Here is an 18336-nt window from a genome sequence, read left to right as displayed (position 1 = left end):
CTTCCTTTTCCTGCCTTTCATTCCTGAGGAAGTATTTGCTTCTGCTTGGAACAGGAGTGACCTTGTCATTCTGATGAGATGCACTTGAGTGCCAGGTCTCCATCAGTGCTCCATGCTCATGCCATTGGAGTGAGCAACTCCTCAGAAGGAATCCTGCTGATAGCCCTTTGGGGACCAATCCTCCCTCTCCTCCTTGCTTCACAAGATGAGGTGGCATGGGTAGACTTGGGTACCTGGGGACTGACTCTGTGGTCATTTGCAGCCAGGGCTGGAAGATTGAAGCAGGAATTCAGCACTACCAAGCTGCTGCCAGCACAGAATGCCAGTTAGAGTTGTAACAAGTTTTCTTGCTCTCAGTAAATAATTATTATTTCTCTCTGACCTTTCGTTTTGATTCTTCCTGGTACAGACACAGCCTCTCTCTGTTCCCTGCCCCAATGAACGTCTGCACTAGGTCCAAGGCTTGGAGTAATTTACCTGAAGAGTGATACCGTTTGGAAACCACTGTAAGTATATTTTATCTCTTATAAAAGACTTCTTGTTCAGCAAAAAAAAAGACATCTTACAAAAACAAAAACAAACTGCAGCACCTGGGAGCCTTACTGATGAGGGTAAACTAAGTTTTGCTTTTGAAATTTGCAAGGAAATATGTGGGCAAGAAGTATGTCAGTAAAAAACTGTTAAATATTTAAGTCATAGCCTCACAGCATAGTTCAGCAATGGCTGGTTTGATCTGCTTGTATTTTTTACTTTGGCAGGTCCACCCTACTTATTGCTCTAGTTTGTGCTGTTCTATTTGGTTCATCCACATTGGTCTTTGCAGTGTTTATCTTCTCTTTTATTCTTATTGCTTTTTAATGCAACACTTTTCCTCTCATTGGTGTTTCAGGCAATACAGATGGAATCTCCTGCAACTTCTTAAAGGTTTACACTGTTCTTTCTGGGCCCTGAGACATTTATGACTTAAGGCCATAACGATTTGCTAGATTTAACTGGATTACATAGGTAAAGTTGCCTGGGAGAATTCTGACTTTGCATTATGGTTTTATTATGCTCTGAAATGACCATTTGCCTGATATTTGTACTTTCTCCCCCATAAATACAATAGTTTTGAATTCTTTTGATCGATTCACAGTAATTGTCAGTATTGTGACAGTGTTAGCATAGCTGAGATTCTCTGATGTTACAAGTCAAGCTCTGTAGTCAGGACCCAGCTCTCATGAGATTTGTGGTTTAGATACAATAAATCGACAAATTTTGGGCCATATAAACGCTACCTCAGGCCTGAAAAGGACCCAGCAAATTTCAATCTTACTTTAACTTAATCTCTGAGTTTAATTTAATTATGTTAATCAGTCTCCTGTAAGGGATTTTGGAGTTTATTTTACTTTTCTGTGTTGATTAAATTTTCCAGGCTTTTATTGCACTAGAATATTGGGTCTCTCTTGTCAGTTCTCCTTGCCTCCCATTCTTGCTTTGCCGTGTTCTGCTGGGATTTCTCTTTCATATTACATTTTATGGCAATGTTTTCAGGAGTTTGTGTTTTCCATTGTATGACACAAACTTGCAATCAGAGATTTTAAACAAACTGCCAGTCATGTAGCTGCAACAGCATGAAGATCAATGTGGCTGTAAAATCATCAGAGAAGCTGTGTGAATATTTAGGCAGTCAGCCTGTGCAGGACTTTTAACTACTGAAGCAACACTTCTGGCAGGAAAACTGTGATGGTTCAGGTGATTTAGAGGGAGCTTGTCTTGGGAAGCTTCACCCTCAGCTCTGGCATTCAGTGTGCCCTAAATTTTGGGGTGAGGTCTCTGGGCAGATTTTAGTGGGTTTTTGTTGTTCTTTCAGGCCTATTTTTTTATATTCAGTGATTGTATTCATCTCTCTCTCTTTACTTTGTCAGTTTCTAAATATGTATTGTCAATGTCATGTCTGGAAGAGACACAACACTGGCAGTGATAAGCACTGATATCAGGAGCTGTGTTAGTCGCACACAGGCAGAGGAAGAATGTGCAGCAGAAGACTCAGGGAAAATATTGCTTAAAATCAGACGTGAACTATTTTCACACTCTTATTTTTAGGATTTGAAAAGCTGGAGGTTTTGGTTTTTGTTGGCTTTTTTTGGCTTGTTTTTTTTTTGTTGTTTTTTTTTTTTCAATTCCGTACAGCCTCTGTGAATTGCTAAGGTTACAAACTATCTGTGCACCAGTGAGTTAAGTGCAGTGCTTGGACGCTACAGGCATCTCTGACCTGAGGGCACTTAGTATAAGGTGATGCCATAGATGTGAAGAGGCAAAATAATGCCTGAAACATGGGTGGGCAGACTCAGCCAGCAGCAGCACTTACAACAACATCAGCAACCCTGTGGTATGTTCCCTCTGTGCTTAATATGCGACAAACAAAAGTCTGGTTGGTGACCCAGCCCTCCCTGTATTCAGAGGCTGAAAACTGCCTCATTATTGTTCATTATGTACTATTATTCTCATGCAGTCACATTATCATAGCTTCCCCTGAGAGCCAGGATGCTGCTGAGGGCTCTGCACAGCTATACTGGTTCCTGTACCTGAGCTAATTTGTTCAGTGCTAACCTGATGTCTCTGCAGGACAGAGAGCTATTCCTCTTGTAAGGGAAGGTTCAAGCATTAGCTGTAACTGCTGTGTGAGAAGTACAACACATACTGTCTATTTTTGACAGGGACCTGGTTTGCTGGCCCCTGTGAGAACGTGTTAACTCATCCAGGGGAAATTCATTCCAAACTCAAGTAATGGTTGCAAGGGAGGTACATGCAAAGAAATCAACTGTGGAGAGCAAGTGGAGGGTTGAGGGAGAGAAAGTTGTATGCAAGAGTAGCAGCAAGAAAGGAGAAGTGTGGCAGGGGTTTTAAAGGCATTCCAAAGCTCAGAGGTAGTAATTAGTTTCTAGATAGCTTTGAGGTTAGGACATCCAAAATATTACCCATTCTGCCTTCAAATGGAACAGAAATGAGGCAGTTCTACCTTACAGTCAGTGCCCAGATCATTGCAGCCGCTGCATCATTGTGAGTTGGCCACGATTTGGGATCTTGTTCTATGATAGTGCAGTGTTAAGGTACATGGAAAGGAACAAATGCCTCAGTGCAATGAGGATGCTGACAGAAAACAGAAATAAAATTATGGCAAAGATTGTACATTTTGCCGTACACATAAGCTGCCAAGCACTGATACATACAGTTTGGTTCAGGAAAGACAGGGGAGGCAGTTAGTTTACTGTTAGGTGCTGGAGAGCATACAATGAAGCAAAAAGAATATATTTTAAGTGGTGTAAATTAACATAACAAAAAATAAAAATAAATAACAATATAAATATAAGGGAATGCTAAAAGTGAATACCAACAAAAGGAAAGTATGTGGACATAGAAAATTTGAAGTGATAGAGTAGGTAGGATGTTTAGAAATAAACTGGATAAATCTTTTGTAAATCAATAGCAAATATAAATTCTGCAGAGACCCTCTAAATTTTGAAAGTCAGCATCTTTTCTGTTCCCAGCTTATGGGATTCTATGCATCAAGTCCATGTACAAAAGTGCCATGTCTTTGCTGTATTGCCCTTCTGCCATTCTTAACAAGGAGCAAGGATGATGGCACTCTGATAATGTTAAGAATGAGTTCAGTATTGGAAAGGACTTGTATGCACCACAGGTACGTGTAGAGAAGGAGATAACCAGAGATCAGAACGGAGCCCCTTGCTCCAAGAGCACATTCCCAAATCTTTTGCATTCCAAACATGGCAATTATTGACCTTACTAACAAGTAAATAGCAAACAGCTCTTTTCCAAGATTAGTATGTAGAGAAGAATTTAATCTTAAAAACTAAAGCAGCAAGGTAGACTATCCCTTACTACTGAAATAATCACATAGGACTGCCGATCAATGAAGTCCAGAGATGGGACATACATAGGAGTAACTGGGAAGGTTCCACAAACAATTTTTATTACTTGTTTCATTCTTGCTCCTACCCTTGTTCTTTCAGGGTTTTTGACATTGCTATAACAATTCACAGTTTTCCAAAGTTAGTGTGCCATTTTTACCTTCTGGAACATGGAAATATATGAGAGCTTGCTGATGGAAGTGTTCATAGAAGCAGTGTGCAATCAGAAAAAAAATTAGGTTGGAAGGGTCCTCTGGAGGTCTGTAGTCCAATTCCCTGCTCAGAGCGGAGCTGACTTCCAAGTTGGATTAGGTTATTCAGAGCCTTGTTCAATTAAGTTTGGAAAATCTCCAAGGATGGAGATGCCATAACCTGATTGAGTACTTAACAACTCTCCCTGTGAAGACTTATAGCAAAAAGATAGCAATAGAAGTAGACTATGTAAGTGAATGTAAGATTATTTAATTAAAATATATAGGTGAAGATTATGGCAATAGGAGCTTTCTGTATGGGTGATAAGGTAGAACAAAAGAAAAGCAATATACTTAAAATAACATCAGGATTGCTGTTGCTTTGCCTTTGCTGGTAACAGTAGTTGGACATTGCAGACTGGAGAACTTTGGGTTTCTTCATAGGTAGTTTTGATCACAGTGTCCCCAGGATTTTTCTATTCTGAAAAGCTTTCTTTAGATCTTTAGCTGACTTTGCTGATTCCTTAGCTATCCTCCTGTGGAAGCCTGCATTCCTTTCAAGTGGTAGTGACATGCAGCCCATGTCTGAACAGTGAGAGAAATGAACTGCTGTGGAGAGGTGTCATCTCCAGTGCCAGTCAGCACCACTGCTGTATTCTTACCATCCTAGTGAGCAAAAGTTACCGAGCTGCAGGACTGTAGTGTGGAAAAATGATGACACAAGAGCATCTTGATAATACAGTGTCAGCCTTAGGAGCAAAGTAGAAAACTATGGGTTTGGGTAGGAAGAAGCAGGGAATGCTTTGCACAGCCTTCTTGGTGTCACTACCTGTTAAAAACACTATAGTGTTTTTTAATCTGTCCCTCTCATGAGTTTTGAAAGCCTGGGAAGCACAGGCAGGATCAGCCACAGGATGACCCATCAGTCAGTGCTTGATTTAACAGAACTATAGCTGTGCTAGTTGACTGACAAGTCTTGTTTACTCAGACTCATTCTGCAAATAACAGCAGTCTCTTGTCCAGGGTAGGCAGCTTTGTGTGTGGACAGACCTGGAGTCAGAGGCTGTATTCCAAGCATGTAACTTGGGCTAACTCTGAGCTGAAACCAGACCTTAAATACAGCAGTTCAGCTCCTGGGTACCAAGAACTTCATTGCCGTGTGCGCCCAGAGTCCAAGCCTATGTACAGCCTTTGTTCCCTGGCCAAAAAGGCGTGCTATCTGAAAGCTGCTTGGGTAGCAATGCTGTAAAGACCCACTGGTTTATGCACAGATTTCCTGCAGTCCCCAGTGCATGCTGGCTGCACATGGGAATGTCCTGGGCACTGGAAGCGAGGCGTGTGAAGGTGTGCCGGAAGTCATTTGGATCATGCCAAAGATCCCTGCGGACTCTTACAAACAAAACATATGCAGTCCGTGTACTTTAAAATATATATGCCTCCTTAGAGCAGCAATACCATCGCCCATCCCGTGGCATGGAGATTGCAGTCCCGGTAAGCAAAAGGCACCGGGGCTGCCAGAAGCTGCGGGGTTATCCGTGTGACCCTCGCTGGCCGCGGTGCGCCCGCAGAGCTCCGCTCAGCTCCCCGGCCGCACCCCGAACCCCCGGCCAGCTGCCACCGGGCGCCTCTTGCTGCCCCTCGGCCGACCCAAGGCAGCCCTTCCGCGCCCACCACCTCTGGGGGGGCTTTGCGGGTGGAAGGGTGGGGAAAGGGCTTGTTTTCTTTCTTTCTGGCCCGTTTAACTTATATTTTTATTCCAATTTTCTTCCCCGCTCGGCTCCTCGGGGCGGGCCGGGCCGGTGCTGCCTCCCGGCGGCGGCCACAGGCAATGGCGGTGGATCGGGCCCTGCCCCCGGCCGGGCGTGCCGCCCTTATATAAGGCCTTTATGTAAGCCTGCTCGCCGCTCTCCGTGTCGTACAGCCCCTTTAGGAATGGAGAGCCCTCAAAGGCGGCCCTCGAGCCCCGTCCCGGGTGGACGCAGGGGGGCAAAGGCGCGCGGGGAGAAGGGGCTCCCGCCCTGTCCCTCCGTGAGGAGAGCCCCGGGCTGTGGGAAGGGCTGTCCCGGCAGGCAGGGCGTGCGCCCGGGGCGCCCCGGCGCTGCTCGGCGGTCGGCAGGAGATAACGGGCTCCAGCGGCACGGCTCCAGCCCGCCCAGCTCCTGCTGCTCTCCTGCGAGTGACCGCGGTTCTCCCCCGGCATGCGGCCACAGCAGCCGGTGTTTGCCGGGCGCCCTGGCCGCAGCCTGGCCCGGGGTAGCCCTGTTCCCTCCGGAGGCTGCATCCCGGGCTGGCTCGGGGAGCACGGAGGGAGCAGCTGCACCTGTGCAGCGGAGGGAGGGCAGTGAGGCGGCAAAGCTGCTTTGCCCCGTGCCTCGCCTTCTCCAGCCGTGAAGCTAAGGTGGTGCCTGACTCCCTGCTTGATGTACTACTGAGGCTTACTTCCTTGGAGGTTCTGGATGACGGGAGGTGTCGAGAGCTCGTGTGCTCAGTGCTCATAGGCAGTTGTTTCAGGTTCCAAGTCAATGCTTTACTTAGATGACCTCTGCATCTCAAAATTGCCTCAGTGCTTTTCCCTACAAAGCAAGTCTCGGCACTGATTTGTTTTGAACTGGAAACTTGCATATTTGTTTGCTTTTCAGACAATTCTGTTATATTTCTGTATAACTCTCTCTATTCAGAATGCTACAGCCTTGGTTAATATTTGTCAAAAGGCATTCTGACTGTCTAAACTACTGGGATGAGTTTCATTTTATATGTCATCAGTAGGGGCAGAATAAGGAGCTTCGTGCTTGGCCTATGTGCTGTAACACAGTCTCAGGGCCATTGCATCAGAGTCAAAACAAGGAGCAGCTCGTTTCCAAACAAGAAGTATGGAGGGAAGTCTTCTCTGCATCCTTCCCTGTAAGAGAAAAAGAGAGGCGAGAGGGGGGTGGTGGTGGGGGAAGAAAGTTATCTTTAACAGATTCTAAAAATGCCTTTTCCCAAATATGCAGTCAGTCCCTTCAAAGGTCTCTTTGTTTATTTTCAGGAAGAAACCCAAGACAGCTGAAAACCAGAAGGCGTCTGAGGAGAATGAGATTACTCAGACGGGTGCATGCAGCGCCAAGCCGGGCCTTCCCTGCCTGAACCTTGAAGCTGTTCCTTCTCTGAGCCCGGCCCTCATCCACTCTCCACATTCACCAACAAACCTGCACACACACACAGGGTCATCTGATTGTGAGTACACCAACATGCTGCTGGAGTTCTTGAAAACACCTCCCTTACCGTGCACCACATTTTCCAGTTGGATGCTCTTCCCATAATGTCATAAACAGGACCTCCTCAGGGCTTACCTTTTCCCTTCTTTGGGAATTATATCTAAAGCAGAATAGTTTTGTGTTAAGGTTGTGATAATGCAATCAGCCAGAAAAAGCTGGGAGTGTGTTGTTAGGTCAGGTTGCTGCTTATTACAAATTAAAAAGGGAAAGACCCCTCAAGCATGTCCCTGTCCAGATAGAACTGGTGCTCCTCTCCAGGTAGTCACAAGCTTCTCAATACCCAACCATATCTCCTGACTGGGGGATTTCAGTCTGTGCTGAAAACATGTGCTTGGCTCTGCAGCTCAGGATTGTAAAGTTTCCATTAAGAAAGGGGAGCGTTTTGTGGAGAGGTTCAGTCTGTGAGAGTCTGGAAAATCTTTGTAGATCTGTGTGGTTCTACCAGCTTTAAGGCACTTGTTTTGAGGGCATTCATTTTCAGATTACTCAGCATGGGTTAATTGCTCTTTAGAAAATGTTCTTCTCTATTTTGCCAAAAAATACAAAATAAGGGAGGAGATTATTAAAACTGGATTTTGGAAAGTCACCTTACCTCACCAGCTCTTCAAAACATTGTCATTTCACAGAGGTCCTTGCCTGGAAGTCTCTTGGGCAAGAATGTGCAGAGTAATGTGAATCTCATCACTCACTAGTTTTAGAATATATAGTTTACCTCTTCTGCAGTGGTTTAGAATGTTATAAGTTTACAAGAGGAGGGAAAAAGAGAAGATGATGACTCCAGGTTTCAACAGCTCAGAAGCCAACCAGACTTTGCAAAAGCCTGTAAAAAAATCAGGGCATGACAATAAAAAATCAGATTAAAAAGTATGTATATCCTTTTCTTTCTTTAGTTTAAAAATCCTGCCTCAGGGCCAAGCTTGGAAGCAGTTGGGTTATAGGGATCATCACTATCAAAATCACTTTAGCTGCAATTCATTCCTGTTGGCTTCTGACTTTATTCATTATGAGCTTCTGCTAGAGATCTTGATTTTAATAGAGCTGGTAAACATTGGGGAGACTTTCCTAAATCTCACCTGGCGATTTGGGGAGAAGAAAAAGGTGTGAAACAATTTAACAGCAGGCAGCATGCAATTTAGTATATACAAGAATTATTTTCAAATTGGAGACATAGGGCTCTTTGTTAAAACTGGGGTGCGGTTTTGTCTTGTAATGTTTTCTGAAAACAAAAAGCTTGTGAAAAGATGAAAAAAATCAGCAGAACAAGAAGAAAAAAAATAATCCTTATTTTCAAACAAAGAATCCCTTTATCCCATTCACAAAGATGAAAGAGTTCATTAGTAAATGGGATTTGAAACCTCACACTGATTTTTTTTGACAGTACAAATGGAAACCCATGAAAGCAACCTTAGGACAGAGGCCAGCAGGGATTTTAAGGAACTTGGAGAATGAGCTCCTGCTTTTGCTTTCTGAGGTGGCCAAGTTCAGGGTGGGGAATATTGGCAGAGGGTAGCAGGGAAAGGTGGAGCCTGCAGCTCTTCATGTTCTACCTGTTCTGTGCACAGTGTCTTTTAGACCTCTAAGTTTTTAGTGTCTCCAAGTCACCTTCCAGATGATGTTAAAGGCCTTTTCCAACCTAAACAATTGTATTATTCTATAAATAGGAGTAAACTGCCAGCCCAGGTTAGATGCTTCTTTCACACTGAAAGTGTGGGGGATTTTTTTTCAGGCAATGGGTTTAATAGCAATTTCAGCGTTAACATTGTCCTAGCTTGTAAATTGTTGAAATTTAATTCCCAGAATATACCTAGGGTCTTGCAAAAATTCAGGAAATAGTAAGACTTCTTGCAGTATTTATCTCTGTTAGCTGATTCCATGTACTCTGAAACCAATAGAAGTTCTCACAGTTGTTTTTGATGGGTTATGACCTTTATCAGGCTGCATTTGTTAGAGGTGGTATGCATATAATTAGTGTTTGGCATGCCCTTGCAAAATGGCAAGAACCCACATGAACTAAAATGAGGCATGATGAATATTTACTGCATATTTATTGTAGCTTTCTACCATGTTTTGTGGTATTCTTTTTTAATATTGCCTCAATCCTTAGTGCTAGAATATGTTCATGGACACAAAAGATTGATTTTTGTGGCTCCCAAAAATAGAAATGGGTTTCCCTGCAGTTATAAGTGCTTTCTCTGTACCTCTGATGTGCCCTGTCTTTTGGGTCGATTATTTTCCTCTCACTCTAGAATCTCTTTCCTTGTCCTTCTCTCCCTCTTCCTCAGAGCTACATTGCCACATCTTTCATCCTCTCAGCTTTTGGACCCATGGTGATGCTTTTCTTCTTTGAGTCAGCAAGACTTAACTGCCCTTCCCTCTACCTTTAGACAGCACAACATTGCTTCTCTTCCCTTGCCCAGACCATCCTACTGCCTGTACCGCCACAGCTGGGCAGATACTTCATTTTCAAAGGTCATTCTTCATTCTGTTGGGGAGTTTTCTAGTGGATGGCAAATAATACAAAAATACTTTATAACTAAATTAGACAGGAAGTTTGGGAGGAATTTTCTCTGAAAATACCAGAAGCACCCAGAAAGAGTCAGCATGGTAGGGTATATCAATTCTTGGAAAAATGCACAGATGTACAGATGGTTTCATAAGGCCTCATTTATGTATCTGGGGAAAAAAAAGGCTTTCATTTTATGGACCACCTATTCAAATCAGTTTGAAATCTTCACTGACCATTTTGCATGCACAGTCACTAGTGCTTGGCAGAAAACAGCACCACATATTTATTATTATGAGAAGTGTTCAGAAGCCAATCTACTTTAAAATATCAGGGTGTTTTTGGAATGATTCAGATCAAATTTTTTTTCCAAGCAAACGAAATAAAAACTCAGTGATAGCCATCTGCTCCTCAGCTGTAAAAGGCAGAGGTGAAGAAAGCCTAAAGCAATAGTCTGAATGCCAGTCTTACTGATATGAATACTTAGGGGGAAAAAAAAAAAAAAACAAAAAAAACAAAAAAAAAACAACAACACCTGGGTAAAGTCATATCTGCTGTACAACATAATTTAGGGTTTCATTCTGTAGCATAGTATATTCTACATGCTGCTTCTGGTGTCACGTATTCCAAATGAAATTGCATTATTCCTCAAATTTGTAGGACTGGGTCCTAGATTTCTGGGTTGGAACACTATTTCCAGCACGGATTAATCTTTGAAACTAAATCCAGAACACGGGATGCACTGTGTCCAGTTTCATCTCTTTTAGTCTTGAGAAATGCAATACAGTTGGAGAAACATGTTAGAGGAAGAGGTGCTTCCTGAGGTAACTGTTTTCATGGAGCACTTGGCAGATAAAAAATACCACTTTGAATTAATTTGGAATTAAGTGATGGAGTGAGCTGATAGAACTGCAGCTGAGTTATACCTCTAGCTGCTCAGCTGTCACAAAGAGATCTGTCTGCTTACCCAGAAGAAACGTGCTCATGCAAGGACAAGCACAGGTTCTGGAAAGGTCATAAAAAAGCAAAGGAAAGCAATGAGATTGGTTCTATTCACATTTTTTTCACATATTTCCTTGCCTATGGATAGAGAATGCATAAAGTGCATAATAAGGCTTGTAGTTCAAAGGCTGAGCAGCCTCAGGTAAAGTTTCTAAAGATTTCAGTGAGAGAAGAAAGTCATCAGGACCTGGCTGTATTTAAATTGGTCTGGTCTACATAGTCCACTTATTTCAGGAGCCTTCAGAAAGCATCTATAACTGTATATGTTTTGCAAGTGTGCCAAGAGATAAGATCATTTTGGCAGAAACTTTCACGAGTTCTCAAAGATACAATCAGACAAAACCTTCATTCAGGCTCTGATGTATGCATCTTAACAGATGTGTCCAAACTCAAAGGAATCCCACGGGAACAGTGCAACTGAATCTCTTTGTCTCTATTGATAGTTAAAAGAGTTATTCTTAGACATTGGATGGTCCATCTGTGAAGGAATTTGTTCCAGACAAGACAAAAGCAACATCTTTGCAAAGAGTTTCCATGGGACTTGAGAGGCAGGTTGGACATTCACTGGAAAAACGTCTGAAGCAGTATTTATGATTTTAGAGGACACTGAATTCTTGCAGACACCTGAGATTCTGGTAAGGAATGAGTTGAGAAGAAAAGTAAGGCATTAATATGTTTTTTTAAACCTGTTAAACAATCACTGGCAGGTTGTCGAAATAAGGGAGGACTTTCTAAAGTTATGTTTTAGCAAGGGACGGGGGTGGTTTTTTGCATTAAATAGAATGCACTTTATAAATACTGTCAGTGATAGACCACATCTGAACTCTTTTTCTCTACATGCTCAAGTGCCATGGCCGACTTGGTCCAATTCCAGCATTTTTCAGCTTTCACAGGACAGGAACTTTGAAGCAGAGTATTTGTTGTTTTTTTTTTTCCTTCTAACTGCTGATTTTTGTAGGTTCTTAGCCTTCCAGCATGACAGGAAAAGATAAAGTGGGAACCTCACAAGATTCCTGAACTCCACAGAGCATTAAGAGTGAATATGGAAACTCTGGGATTTCATTTTCTTGAGCAGCTAGAGGGACCCACCATTCCCTTCCCAAGAATCTGCCAGTTCAATTTGCCTGGGGCTAGTATAGAGGCTGGGTAGATCTGAAAGTGGTTTGGCCTCATCTCTACCTTTTAGGTTTCCTGTGTTTCTCTTCGAGGTTCTGTGGCAGGTTACATGCCCTGATGGTCTTCCCCCTCTCCCTGGAAATTTGTGGCTGTGATTCCCTAGGTATTGCTCTGGAGCTTTCAAATAGTCTTCACTCTCAGTGAAGACAGGAGGCATCCTGATTCTACCAGCTTCCTTGTTTAGGGAGTCAGGCAGTATGTCAATACTCATTTCAGCTGTATTTTTGCTAATCTATGTATGGCATGTCTTAGCTAATGCTGAATATTTTTAGGCTGTTTTTGGTGACCTAAGAAATTATGTATGTTTAGATATCTATTTTAGATGATATAATAATAATGATGCAGGCCTTTTCTGTAGAAAGCTAAACTGAAGGCAAGGATATCCATAGTTCTCAAATACTGATGTCACAACACTTAATTTTATTTTCATCTTGCAGAACATTTGAAATTTTGTTTAGTAACTGCTCTCTTTTTAATAGTTGTAAGTGATTTGTATGTCCTGTGCACCTGTATTTTTGTTTGTAAAATTATCAAAGAAGTATCAGTCAGGAATAACTTGTGGTTTTCATAGTAGCAGATATGTGTTGCTTGAATTGTGTAGTGACAAATGTAGGTACAAATGCAGGTATGCAGAGCTCTAAGCTGAACTCACCCTGTCTCTTGAAAAAACCATCACAATACACTGAAGAACTGGTAGTGAAAGATGTGCTAGTGGTAGGAACTGGTCTTTATATTCTAATTGGTGCACTGAGTTTTGTCAGGTTGGTCTCTTGGGTGTTTTGTCTCTTGAGAAATGGCTAATAGCATATGGTTCTTCAGTTACAAAGTCAGTGAGCATGTTTTCAAAAGCAACTGTGGAGCCCAACTTTCACTGATGCACAAATCACTTATAATTGTAACACATAGATGCACATTGAACATTTGTCTAATTATCCTAAATGCTGGCTCTGTTATTTGATGCCCCTGTAATATTGTCTTGGTGTGGGGTTGTGGTGGTGTTCAGTACTTTTCTTACTGCTTTCCACTGAGAGAACAGTCGGTGATAACATGCATAGTCTCAGCTTTAGTTTACAACTGTTGTGCATGCTTCTAACTCCCATTATTTCAGGGAACATCCTGAAGATATTTCTACAGTGTATCTATCCTTTCTAAATACCAAGGAAAAGGATAAGATTTACTGCTCTTTACAATTCCGTAGCTTCCATTCTTGAGGTGACTGAGTTGGTAATGCTGTAGTGTTTCTCTTTGTAAGTCATACTGCAGCCAGTGAGAGACACACTCTAACTATCCATTAAGATGTCTGCAGTCTGTTTCTCAGTTTACTTTGTCTTGTCTTCAGAGTCAACCCTTTCAAGATTTTAATTACTGTTCTTTATGTTCACAGTCTTCAGTAAATCCTTCTTCTGTATATATTTCAGTTGCTTCACTCGTGAAGTGAGGGACTGATGGATACATATAAATATCTATCACTGTTCAATGTATCAAGATGTTCTAGTACTTTTTTCAATATTTAGGATTTTGTTTGTTTGTTTTGTTGTGTGGGGTTTGTGTTTGGTTCAGTTTGGGTTTTTTTAATAAGTCTCCAGAGCAGTGCTTTCCTCTCCTTCCCTTGAGCTGGCTTACCTTCCATCATATTCCATCCTTAAAATGAACCAATAATGTCAATTCCACAGTAGAGTTTCTGTAATGTCCTTGCTTACCTTTACTGCTTTCATAGATTGTAGTCTTGTTAACACACTGACACTACTTGCCTACCTGATCTATCAATCCACACAGTCTGCAGCACTTTGTAGATACCAATCACTGTTCTGTTAACTTTCTCTCTCTGGTATGTTTAAATAATGTTTTATTACAGTATTTCTCTTCATGCTTTTGGTGAGTTTTTCTTTAAATTTCCTCTTCACCCTACCTAATCTTTGTTTTACATCTAGTCTGCTACAGTTTATGCTCAGTTCTATTAATGTCACTTGGGCATGATTTCCATGTTTGGAAGAATAAATTTTCAGCTTTAATGAACTCTTATACCTTGTTATTTAACCATTGTAGCATTTTCTACTTCCTAATTTTTCTTTTGTTGTCCTTGGATATGCATATGAACTCTATTAAAGTATTAAGGCCACCTCCCTGCTGTTCTTATGGATTTTACTTCCTTATCTTTTCCTTTCAGACTCTTTCTGACTAACTTCCTCTTCTTTTTTTCTTTTCAATAGTTGTTCTTCTCAAAGTTGCACATACCAAAACTGTCACTTTGCAATCGGCTTGAAGGATGTCAAACATAATCATGCCAATCATTGTTATTTTATGTCTTAACCATACATGCTACTGCTGTCATCTCCTCTGTCTTTACTGGATGAGAAGACTAAACCAAATGTGCCATTTCCTTAATATGGTCTTCAGAGGAATACTTCAGTGTTTGACAGGTGACTCTTGCTTGACAGAAACTAAAGCAGCTGCATCTCCATCTCCTTTTGTCCTACTGTGAGTTGTTAAAAGTTGTGCAGCTCAGTGCTTGCATCTCTCACCGTTAGTCCCTTGGGTGCTGTAGGGAAACACCTTCCATGCACTGAGAAACATTGACTGGTGTCGTAGTGGCTGGTTTGTTGAAGCTACACAACTCCAAAGTTGCAGATGTAAAAACATACCTGGTCACCTCCTGCTCCTTTTCACCACTGTGATCTGTTTAGCACTGAGGCTTTTTGCTCTTTTCCTCTAAGCTTCCACAATCACTTTCTCCTCCTTTGTTTACCTGTGGTAGAGCAGCCATGTAATCTTTGTGCTATGATCCCCCTCAGTAACTTTAGAACAAGGTATGACCAAACCAGTATTTAAATTAGAGAAAACCAAAACAATTCTTGCATTGTTCTCCATTGAACGACTGAACAAAGGGTGCTTTTTCATTTGAACCTTTTTTTGAACTGAAGCCATAACATGGTAGTGGGAGAGAACCTGAAATATAAAACCAAGGGATTGTTTAATACCACCTACTAATGTTTATAAAGTGTGCTAGGAGGTGTTGCAGAGTAAAATCATGTTCACAAGAAATGTGGTTTGATCTGCTCTCTGGGTGAGAGTAATTTGAAAGCCATCAGAATGTCACTGAACTTCAGGCTGTTTGCATCAGGCTGTTTGTCTGGCATCCTGGCCCATGGAGACCACAGCAGCATGTTCTGCCTGGTGCTGTGCATTTGAATTCCCGAGGATACCAAGTGCTGTTGTTTCTAGAGGGGGATACCATTGTGCCACCCATTTATATTTTCTATGGCTGCTTTCATTGTTCATGAGGCTAAAATAGCATGAGATCCCAGTCATATGTACCTACCACTCAGGAAATAGAATACAATGAGAATTGAAGAATCTGTCAGCGCAAATACCTCCTTGAGGAATTAACTGCACCGATGAAAAAGAGATAAACAAATCTTAGAACCTCTACTCATCCCAGCTTTGTTCTGTTAAACATTGAAAGGATCTCTGCCTGGCTGGGATGTGCAATATATACTCTGTATCCATCTGTGACATGTGGTGAAATGCTTCTTCTTGAAAGCCCACGAGAGGGAAGTAGTATAAATTAAGAGTAATCTCACAGCAGCTATTTTTACGTTCTTAACCAGTGAAAATGTAAGTGTAGCAATATTGTGCATCTATTAAAAATCTTGAAAGGCTCTTTATAACTAGATGATAGGAGTGATAACGTGTAATTTATTGATGTTACACAGATAGAGGAAGAAACCCACTAAGTAGCAATTTTTGTGTGAAAAGGGGTATGATACAGGAAATAAAGACAGAGAAAGGGACTTCTCATAGTTTCATGCCTGTGTGGGCAACCATGTCAGTTTTAACCAGAATACCTTGTGCTTTGATCCTACATTACATTTCAAAACAGGGCATATTCCCTGTATTCAAAAGTAAAACTTCCAGATGCTATCTCTAGTGTTTTTGGATGAGTAGAGGGTAGAATGTGCCTAAGACAGACCTGAGATATAACCCCCATGCACTGCATTAGTATCACCTGTTGGTGTCTGGATGATTGTTTATACATGTAATTCCAGGGCCTTTTCCCCAGGGAGCTGGGGGAAACATTGGAACTGACAATGTACATGTAAATCTAGAGTTCTATCTGATGGTATCAAGCCATCCAGGAATGCTGTGTTCTTGCTTATTGCCTATTCATTTAAATTGTTCTGCCATACATTTCCTTATCAAAACTAAGTCAGTGGTTTTGGAAATAAGTCTGGTCCCAGGGAGTGCAAAGGTCTCACTGAGGACAGGAACATTTCCTGTGGCCTTCAGTATTGTAGACATGAGAGTGTTCTTTTCCCACTGATATTTAAATCTGAATTATAAGCAGGCCTGACCACTCGTCCCATAAACTCAGATTAAAGAAACCACAGTCCAAAACATTATGAATATGTATCTCACAATATTTCTAAGTTGAAATATTCACACAGTTGTACTAGTTAAAAAGCTAATTATTTCTTCACTAGTACATAAAAAAGACAAATGAAAAAATAACCAAATAAGATCTAGCATTTTCATATGATAGCTTTCCTGTATTCAGGGCCGAGACAGAGGCACTGGATGAGAGAAGAATTTCTCAGCCCTGAGGACTGGCATTTACAATTTCTCATCCATCCCTTGTTTCTCCCATCAACCATAGTTCTGTGACCAGAACAAAATCTCTTTCCAGAGAAATGCCTTTCAGTCTATCATAGAGGAAATAAGCAGTGCTCTACCACAGTCTCTCCCACAAAACTCAACCATAACTGGCTGCAACCCTTCCCTAACAGACTGCTACAGACACTCCCTGCAGAGGATTCTAGCTTGAATGGAAACCTTCTAAACAGGTAATTACCTTAAGAGGTTTTAATCTATATTTTCCTTTTAACCAAAGCCCACAGGCTCTCAGGCTTACTGTATTTAACCACACTCAGATTGATAAGCTTTTTCTCCTTGTCTTTCTGCCTGGGGGAACATGTAACACTGCAGGATGAACATGAGAGAGTTCATGGAATAGCAGGTGTCTCTTTTGGAGACATGTTTTAATATATTCGTACCTATTAGCCTTTTAATTCATTTAATCTCCAGACACAGCTCCCACCTCCAACCCCAGCCCCTTCTCCTCCCTAAATAAGGTTTCTGGGAGAGAATATAAGTTTATGCAATCTTCCACAGCAAGACAATCGGAAGCAATCCTTATCCACTTTCCTTATGGGAATTCAGTCTGAAATGCACTATTAGAATTTAAACAAAATTTAAACAAACTATAGGACCATAGAATAGCAAAACAAATCACCTTGTTTGCCTCTATTTTCCAAAGAATTTTTTTTCCAAGAAGCATCCCCCTAATCTTTTTTTGAGTAGGTAGTGCTCACACCAGCATCGCTGGCCCATCTCCCCCTTTCCCTGCTGGGTGACTCTTGCTGTGGGTCCACCAGTGAAGCATGCACTCCAAGTAACAGCACCTGGCACTGGGAAGGAAAATGAGCAATAGATGCAGCTAGATTTTAAAAGAGCTGAACTCCCTTAAACTTATAGCCAGTTAAAACATGGTACCATGCTGGTAGGATCATGCATGAGCTCTCTGAGAACAAGAGAGTGCGGTTGAAACAGATTTCATGTAAGACATGAAAATGTTCCCTAGTGAAGAAGGGATGAGCACAGCTTCGTTTCTCTTCCTAGGAAATGGTGCCATCATGTGGAGACGTTGTTTTCTCTGATTCTTGTTTTAAGAGGGCAGTTGTAAGGTCTTCTCCCTTTGCATTTTAAAGAAGTGCATTAAAATACTATTTGGCAAACTTTTATTTCACTAGCATAAATAGATTACAATTGACTGGGGCTCAGGAATTAGCACCCTTGAAGTGATGTGGCTGCAGCCTGTTGAAATCCCTGTTAACGCAGCTGTGATGACAGCTCCAGGGCTGCTTCTGTAATGTTATACATGTTGTTTGGAGGTGGTGTAGATACCCACAGAGGTATCCCCCATCATTTCTGTGTTCATTTCTGTGCTATGGTTCATTTCTGTGCTATGGTGATACAATGGCATGGTTGTAGATGGTCTGCAGACAAGGTCTGAGAAAGGAACGAGATAATCAGACTGTGTGTATATGTGTGCTACTATTTAGCGTGGAGGTATATTTGACTGGACCCCAGATCTGTGCCTGGGAATAAAAAATTACTTTTGTCTGTGCACTCTTCGAAGTGTCTTTGGAATTTCTAAAATAGCAAGTATACTAATTGGATTGAAAGTGGGAAAAGTAAATATATTGGCTCAAAATGTAATACTTCCCTAACTTAAAAAT

General features: G+C 41.6%; 1 protein-coding gene across 50 annotated transcripts in view; it reads left to right on the top strand.

The window, feature by feature from the left end:
* ZBTB20 (zinc finger and BTB domain containing 20) overlaps window positions 1–18336 on the top strand; it is a 471634-nt gene that overhangs the window by 437444 nt on the left and 15854 nt on the right. For all 50 annotated transcript variants that reach the window (XM_021548945.2, XM_021548925.2, XM_021548918.2 and 47 more), the window contains 2 exons: window positions 410–506; window positions 7131–7318. The gene's annotated coding sequence lies outside the window, so the exon portion shown is untranslated. The remainder of the gene's footprint in view (window positions 1–409; window positions 507–7130; window positions 7319–18336) is intronic.

This window comes from Lonchura striata, chromosome 2 (assembly GCF_046129695.1).
Source record: "Lonchura striata isolate bLonStr1 chromosome 2, bLonStr1.mat, whole genome shotgun sequence".
Lineage (NCBI taxonomy): Eukaryota > Metazoa > Chordata > Aves > Passeriformes > Estrildidae > Lonchura > Lonchura striata.
Note: the sequence above shows the minus strand (reverse complement) of the source record. Positions and strands in the feature narration are given on the sequence as shown.